General features: G+C 52.3%; 1 protein-coding gene across 5 annotated transcripts in view; it reads left to right on the top strand.

Annotated features, from left to right (window-relative positions):
- The window catches only part of USP31 (ubiquitin specific peptidase 31), a 21,133-nt gene extending 14,659 nt beyond the window's left edge, over positions 1-6,474 (top strand). For 2 of the 5 annotated variants that reach the window (XR_001861972.1, XR_001861968.1), the window contains exons 17-18: positions 4,924-5,001; positions 5,467-6,474. The gene's annotated coding sequence lies outside the window, so the exon portion shown is untranslated. Of the gene's footprint in view, positions 1-1,837; positions 4,689-4,923; positions 5,002-5,466 lie in introns of those variants that run through there. The other 3 variants (XR_001861971.1, XM_008633398.2, XR_001861969.1) reach the window with 2 other exon arrangements.
- The last annotated feature ends 1,973 nt before the right edge of the window (positions 6,475-8,447 follow it).

The raw sequence follows: 8,447 nt of genomic DNA, 5'->3' as shown, positions 1-8,447 counted from the left end.
GGTGGGCAATGTGCTGGACACGCTCTCTGCTGAGCGAGGTCTGTGCCTGTCCAGTCCAGTGGCAGAGCTTCTCTGGGCATAGCTTTGGGCCAGGCACATGTATGCTCTGTACCATCAGCATAACAAATTGGCTTGTGCCACCTCCCTTGCTGAGGTGCTGCTCACCGTGCAGGCAGTCTTGCCCCCAGGTCTGCTGGGCACCTTGCTGCTCTGTGATCTCTTTTCTGCTCACCACACCTGCAGCACGCTTGGGAGGGAAGGGCTGGGGGTAACTGGCTCCTCAGAGTGTCTGTGGGGCTGAGCTGGGAGTGCCATCAAGTTGGGGTCAGTGTGTGAGGGGTGATGTTTCTGCAATGTAACCCTTGCAGCATCCTGGTTATGTCCTGCTGCATCCCCTTCACATGCCCCAGCAGTGCCCACAGCCTGCACATGTAATGCCCTGACTGTTCTGACCCGAACGTGACCATCCCCTCAGTGCAGTCCTTCACCCGGGCATTGTTTCAGTCTCATTTATTGCAGCGACAAGAAGCAAAGATTGCATTGCTTGCTTCTGAAATGTATGACTTGGATTATTCTTGGATTATTTTCTGTTACATCCAGCAGAGCAGATAAGACTTGCTTGACATTGCAGTACTTAAATTACTCCCTGAAATGTTGATGTTGAAGTATTTGTTTAAGGTTTTATCTGTATTAAGGTCTTACACTGTCTTGGCTCTTTTCTTGTAACAACTCTTCTAGCAAGAATGTAAATCCAGTGGCTCATGCTGGCTTGGCTTGGGATCTTTAATAGACAGAACTACTCTCTGTGCATTTTACCATGGACATTTGTGAAAGGTTATTTTTATCAAATGACATTTTCTTTTCATGCCATCACTCACTGAAGGAGTTTAAACTGGAAGCTGGTGTGTGGATTTTGAGGTGGTTTTGCTCCTGTGCTGCATGCCTGAAGGGAATTTGAAGCCATGTCCAAATCTGTGTTTTAGCTGAACACCAGTTCAGTGTCTTTATCTGGAGCAAGTGAATGGTCCTTGGAGTTCCCATCTGGGCAGAAGGGAGGTGGAGGTCATGGTATTCCAGCAGCTGATAAAAGTAGTTGAACCCCTGCAATCCCATGAGATGCAATCTCACTCTTTCTGCACATTTTCTGTAATTCCTGATGCTAATTGCTGCCAGCTCCAGCACTATCTGCTCTCTTTATGCTGCCAGACTGGATTTCTCTGTCCCTCTGGAACAGCAGCTCTGGTGCACAGGCTCCTTGCTCTGCAGGGGAGTGTGGTGGGCAGAAGGGGCTGCACTGACAGTACCCTCATCTCTGAGCGGGTGGGATGCTGCTCCTCTCTGGTGGGTTTTCTGCTTGGGAGGGCTTTGCTTAGGATGTCCTCAGGCAAACCCCATGGTTTGACTTACAAGGGCGCACCAGAGTTCATGTGGAACATAAGACACACACCAGGCAAAATGTCAAAGTGCAGTCTCTGGGAAGCACGGTCCCTGCTCGGTGTCTGTGTCCGCTCTGTGTCAGGGCACCTGGGAACACAGCCGCTCACATCACTCCGCACCTCTGCTCGTTGGTGTCGCACATCTTTTGTAGTAAATGAGCTTCCTTGCGCAGGAGAGGGTTGAAGGGTGTGGGTCCAGGAAGCACTGTTCACTGGGAGTGTTAATCAAAGCCTTGTTGTTGTTACAGTCATGACTCCATCAATGAAGTAGGAGAAATGTTTCTGAAACTGAATGTAGGTTATTACAGGCCCTACTTAAAGGGATTTGGGGAAAAATCATCAGTCTTCTGCAAGTCTCCTTGCTTTAAAGCAGACTTATCTCTTGTCCCTTTCGTGTGTAGGAACTCCTGTCCATGGTATTGTGTTGTCCAGCTGCCAGGATGTGGCATGGTACCAGGGAACACTGGAGAGAGGGATCTGCCAAATCCTAGATGCCAACACCACCGTGGCTTTGCATATGGATCCTTCAAGCAGCAGTGGCTTGAGGCTATTCTGGAGCAGCTGCATGTACATGGTCATCTCGTAAAGTTCCTGTTAGCCATCAGAAGCACTCGTGGCTGTGGGGGAGGTGGGCTCTGCCATCTCCCAGAGGCCGCTGCTGCCCAGGGACCTCCACCTCCCCTGGGTGGTGACGTGTGGGGCCTGTAGGTCTCACGGGCATCTGAGTGGGATGGGAGCAGCTGCTGCCAGGTCTGCCCTGCCAGTCCTGCCCAGCCTGTCTGGGGATGGCGGGGTCTGGGATCCTCCTGCCAAGGACTTGGAAGCAAAGGTGTACAGGGTGGCCTCACGGTGATGGGAAATGCCTGGCAAGGGGGAGGCCCAGCAGTGTCCCTGCTCCCAAACAGGTGAGCTCCAAGGCAAAGCAGGCTTTCAGGCAGTGTGTTTCCAATCGGCTTTGGGTTGGAGTCACCTGTGCCAGCATGTGACTTGTGTTTCACCCCACCTCCGTAGTCTGCCACTTATTCCTACTCCTGGAATTGGCCCTCTGGGTGCAGGAGAGCAGCACCTTCATTCCAGTGCTCGATTCCTACAGGAGTCACCTAGAGACTTTTTTTTACCCTTTTTGGGCTGTGTCTTTTGGATAGTGTTTAGTAGTATTCAAGTTATAAGCACATTTTCAATGACATGTATTGAAGAGGCACCTTTTATTTGTATTAATCACATTTGATAGACAATTTGGTGCCTACAGTTCTCTGTAACTTGTGTCTCACTTTGCGTGTGTAAATTGTTAACCCTTTCAGACTTACCAGATATGGATTAATAAACACAAGATGCTTAGGATAGAAAGCTAGCAGCTTAATTGCACTTCTCCCACTGCAAGTGCCCTCATCCGCCGTCGCTGCAGGGGTTTTGCTTTCTGAAGCTGAAACTTGAGCATGATCAACCATTTTTCTCGGTGCGAGGCAGCTTGCATGGCCGTGCTGTCCCCGATGCATGTCCCTACTAACTATGCAAGCCTCTAGCCCAGCCACAGCTCCAGAGCACTGCCTGGAGTCTGTGCTGCTGCCTCGTGGTGCAGCTGCTGCTGGCACACAGGAGCATGTCCCTGGGTTCCTGCTTCCTTTGCACATCTTTGACTCTTTCCTTTGCAGGATTCTGCGTTACTGACAAGGCTGGAGCGTAATGTAAGGTTAGAGGGATCGGAGCAGGGAAATGAGAACAAACTGATTTCTATTTTGTGTTGTTTTTCCTTTTGTTAGCAGGGCGACCTGCTCAGGGTTCTGTGTGTAGCCTGCCATTCTGTGTCATGTAAGGGCATGCCTGTGCTGTGAGGAGGGGCAGGCAGGCGCCCGGAGCCATGCGGGCACTCAGAGCTGCTGTGAGTGTCCGTGTGAGGGGAGCGGTTCCCAGTTGTCCTTGTGCTGCCCATGCTGGTCTTGGGCCTTTGCCTGCCTTTCTGGGGGAGCCCTGGCTGCCCGTGGGGGTAGCTGGTCTGCCTGTCCATGCTCCAGAACCCTGTGGTGTCAGGGTTTGAGCCATGTCCTGCTGGACAGCAGGTCCCCTGGGGCACCCGTGTGTGCCACATGGCCAGGGCAGCTGGTGAGGGCTGGCCTGGGCTTTGTGCAGGTTCCAGGACTCCTCCTGGTTCTTGGCCCTGCAGCTTCAGTGCCCTCCCCTTGGTCAGCCAGCATGGAGAGCATTTGGAAACAACATTCCAAATAATTTTACTGTTGGGTGTTGTTTTTTTTATTTCGGTTTGGTTTGGGTTTTTTTGTATCTTTGTTATTTGCCTACTAATCCAAAAGAATTTGGCAGTATCTAATGATACCTGTGGAGGGAACTGAAATTTAGTTTTAATCTGTGGTGAGATGAAAGTTCTACGTGGTTTTCTCAACAAAAGCACCGTAAAGCAGTTACTATTAAGAGCTTTATTTTGTAAAAGCAAAGTACCTGAAGACTTGTACAATGTCTGTGTTAGGTCTAAAGGCTTAGGGACTCTTCTATTTTTTTAAAGGTGATAGCACTCAATTTATCTGCAAATAATGTTTTTTAAAAGACACAGATTAAAACTAAGTGTAACCACCAGTCCTGGCTCACTCAGCCCTGCAGCGCACACGCGCCGGCCTCAGGCTATTGTGGCATTTGTGAGTGCAATAAACCCCTTTGGAGGTGCTACATTGCCTTGGGTAGGGTAACACAAGGGAATCCAGGCCACAAGTGGCTCCATTACTGTCCTGTGGCCTTCCAAGTATGAATTTGTACAGATTTGCTCACCACCTGTGCCTCACCATTGGTTAAAATTGAATTTTAAGTCCTGTTGCAAATGCAGTTTCTCTTCTGGACACAATGTCAGATTTTACACTGGAATATCTACAGTTCTCAAACTGCATGTCACATCACTGTACCTGGTACAGGGACGTGGGGCTTTCCCACACCTTTGATATTCTCCTCTGTATTTTAATGTTTTTGACCTGTACAGTAATTGGAAAGCAGGCTGTCTTTACTTGGGGTTGAACATTGTACCATAAATTTTAAATTATTTGAGGACAACTGCATGAGACTGTGTCAATGCCTTTTATTATTTATTTGTATGTTTTATTATTCGAGGTGTATGCACTTTTAATATGCAGAATTTATATTTTTATGTTACAAATCATTTTCTTTCAGAAAGAAGAGTTTGAATATGAGGAATTGGAATTAAGTGCAAAAAGGGGAATATGTAATGAAATACAATAAATTTATTACTAGGCATCCTGCCTGAGTGAGCGTTTTTCCAGGCTGCAGGCTTCAGCTTGCTGTGTTCCTGCCCTGCCTGCTCTGGGCCCAGGATGGGGGCACGGGCTGGGGAACTTCCCTGTGTGCCCCAGGGCTCCTTTGGGGAAACCAAACCCAGAGGCCTGGTTTTGGGCACAGACCTGTGTGCTGGGGAGGGGAGACACAGGCTCCTGCTTCCCCTGTGTTGTTCCTGATGCTTCTCTCTCCACAGACCATCAGTCCAGGTCCTGCAGTGCTCGGCCATGGTCCCGAGAGTGGGTGTGGGACCTGCACCAGAGTCCTTGTGCTGGTGAGTCTGGTCTGTGAGCCCCAGAGCAGGGGGGTGTGATCTGGTTCCTCTTTGGAGTTCGAGGGCTCATACAGGTAGAGGTGGGAGTCTTCCCTGTCCACCCATCCATGCCTCGTGTTGGGACTCAGCCCCCCATGTGAAGGGGCTTGTGGGCTTCTCAGCACGAGCAGTCCCCTGCCACCCCCAGCCCCATCTATGCCTGCTGCCACACACAGGAGTGAGACCAAACTCCAAACAGGAGGGACACATGGACCCAGGTCCTATGGCATTTGGGGCCAGGAGACCCCCAGCCAGATCCCGACACCTCCAGGAGACCCTCAGGCCACCCCTGCCTACAACATGGCCAAAGGTATTGAGGACAGGGGTGGCCTGAGGGGCTTCTGCCTGTTCCCTTCTTACCATCACCAGAAGCTGGAGTTTTGAAGCTCTTCCAGCTCTGTCCTAATTAAAGACTTTTTCCTTTAGCAGGGTGTGCAACGGTGACTCCAGACTTGGAGGAGAGTGTGGCTGCCTGATGGGAATGTGGATGGGCTGCTCCTGCTGCCACCCACCTCAGCCCAGCGAGGATGAGGATGGAGCAAGGCAGAAGGAGGACAGGCTGCTGCTCCTGGGTGCTGAATGGAAAACCTCTGACCTTGGTGGATTGTTTCCAAGTGAGCCAGCCCCTGGGCTGAGAGAGCTGCTCCAGCTGCCATGCTGCAGGCACCAGCCCCTGCTGGGCTGCCCAGTCTCAGGGCAAACAGGCACAAAAGGCTTTAGCGATCCCGTGTGTCCTCAGGGCGGAAGAATGGAAAGTCGCGTGCCTCCACTGCGGACTCTGATCCTCCTGCTCCAGTGAGCCCTCGGATCAGTGCATCAGGGGCTGGGTTGGGCTTCACAAACTCACTTTTCAACACAATTTTTGATACTCATGGCTTCTTTTTCTCTTTCCTCCTCCATGCATATTTTTGCAGGAGGGGACTCTTGCAACAGGTGAGCAGCACTGTCAGTGTATGCCCCATGCCCCTTTGGTGCTCACCAAAGTGGAAGCTGTCAGTGAATCCCTCTTGTTCCCCAAATCTCCAGATTGGTTGTCCTGATCTCCCCTTGCCTGGCAGTGGTTACAGAAATGGTGATGTTGGTGGGTTTATCAACAGCTGTGCTGTATCGCCCCTTGCCTGCATGGGTCCCTGGGCATTGGGGGACACATGGCCCCTGCCAGGCCCTGCCATGCAGCCTTGGTCTGTGTTTCCATCCATCCTGCTGGGAATGGTGAGCTGGAGCTGAGCCCCTGCGTGCTGGGCCGAGGAGCTGGTTGCTGCCGTGGCCAGTCACGCACATGAGTCCCACCCCTACCATGTACCAGAGCACTGCTTCACATCTTGTGTAGAAATGGGGATGGCAGATGTTGTATTAAATCATGGGGTCATCATTTATTTATAGGTGATTACATTAAAGAGAGATTAATATAGCCAAAGGCTTTGCAGAATTAGAGTTAATGTACTTGTGTTTATTGTATTTGCCAACATTTCTCCAATCCAGCTGGGGTTTTCTGGCCACAGGATTTAACAGAGCCCACTGCCATCCTCCAGCCTATCTGGGAGGGGGGTGAGAGGTCCATGGAAAACACTTGAGAACTTTGATCTTCGAGTGATCAATTCTATTGCCTCCCATTTTCTGAGGGTCCGTGGCAGGCGCTTGGTGCGTGGGCAGGGCAGGACTTGGCAATGCTTAGAGTGGGGGTGGGAGGGGAGCCTGGGGTTGGGGCTCCCAGATGTCTCTCCTGGGCTGGGATTATGCTGTGTTTAACTGGGATTAGATTACTGCAGAGCTGGGCACGGATTTCTGACACCCTGGGGAGGTGGGTGTGTCCCTGAGGAGCACCGGTGGGGTGGGGGGTGTGTGTGCCTGGTGTTCCCTTGGTCCCTGTGCCCCCGGAACCTGGTCTGGGGCTGGCGGTCCCCTGTCCCATGAGCTGTAGGTTGCCTGCTGCCAGCTCAGGGGGCACCAGTGGAGCTCCCCTGCTGATGGATGAACCAAAGGAGCCAAGAACACCCTGTGTTTGGCTGGAGGAGCCAAACCACATGGGCTTGGGAAAACCACCATGGGAATGGTTACTGGTTATGCCAGTCAGGACTGAGGGTGCACAGGGTGGATGTGCGAATCCCTGCTGTTGCCTGGTGGAACACCTGCCTGCCTCTGAGAGCCTGAAAAAACCCAAGCTTTGGGAGGCCATCAATAAATTGTAACACATTAGGCACTGTCACCCCTACCCCTGGACTCTTAAATTTTGCTCTAATTGGAGTATTGCTTTTCCTTCCTCAGCACTTTTTCCCCTCGGCCAGGTATCGATCCTGGCTCTGTGGGGATCTGGCTAACAGTTGGCAATTTATGGGAACATAAAACTAGTCCATCGTAGAGCAAAAACCCAACTTTTGATAAGAAATTGTGACATCAGCCTCTGGCTGATTCCAAGATGGATTTACCATTTTACAGTGGGTCCCCAGGGTGGGGGTGCAGGGGCTATTAGAAAAGGGAAAGGGAGCCATTGGGGGAAAGGGACCATTAGAAGCCTCTTGGGCTGGGCCACCTTGTGGGCAGGGGTGGCCTGAAGGGCTTTTGAAGATGTGGGGGTCTCTTTTCTGGTCTCCTGTGCCCCCCTTCTCATGGTGGTTGAGGATCTGGCTGGGGTCCCCTGATCCCACAGGACCTGGGTTCATAGTATGTCCCCTCCTGCCTGGAGCTTGGTCTCACTGCTGTGGGTGACAGGAGCTGGTGGGCAGCAGGCTGGGCTGGGGCAGGGGGTGGCAGGAGACTGCTGGCAGTGGAGGGGTCTGGTGCTGGGCAACCTCCCCAACTCTTTGACGTGTCTTCGCTCCAGCTCCCCCAGCCCCTTTGCTGCTCTCCTCTGGTGATGGATGCTGGTGGCTTTGCGGATTGAGGCTGGTTGTGGATTCCTGGACCTGTGGGTCCTTATCCCGCTGGTGTGTTCCTGCAGGTTTGGGGGAGTGGGGCCCCTGGGGAGCAGGTCCCTGGGATTAGGAGGCGGCTGGCACTCTCAGCCCAGCTCCAGCCCCAGGAGGAGCTCCTGAGCATCCCGTTACTCCCAGCCCAGCCACCCCTCTCTCACAGCCTGCAGACGGACACACTGTGTCACGCAGCGCCAGGGCGTGTTGTGTTGGGCGTCCCGGTGCTGTAACAGCTGTTCTCCCCGCCATTTGCTGCCGTCTAATTGTGGTTTTATTTAAATGAGTCTAAATTGTCTGGGAATACATTAGCTCACTGTCTCCCTGTGGCTCACACTCTATGGATGTGAGTGCTCTGCAGTCGGGAGCACTCGCGCTCCCCTTTTTAATCTTGCGGAACTGGCTCCCTGGAGAGCGGGTGCATTTCCTAACAGCCTTAACGAGTTGCCAGAGCTGGGGTCAGATTGGCCTGGCCGCGGGAATGGGCGCCGGGGGCGGCCG

Source organism: Corvus brachyrhynchos, unplaced genomic scaffold (genome assembly GCF_000691975.1).
Source record: "Corvus brachyrhynchos isolate BGI_N302 unplaced genomic scaffold, ASM69197v1 scaffold5, whole genome shotgun sequence".
NCBI classification, from domain to species: domain Eukaryota; kingdom Metazoa; phylum Chordata; class Aves; order Passeriformes; family Corvidae; genus Corvus; species Corvus brachyrhynchos.
The sequence above is the reverse complement of the archived record's forward strand: the minus strand, read 5'-3'. Positions and strand labels throughout refer to the sequence as shown.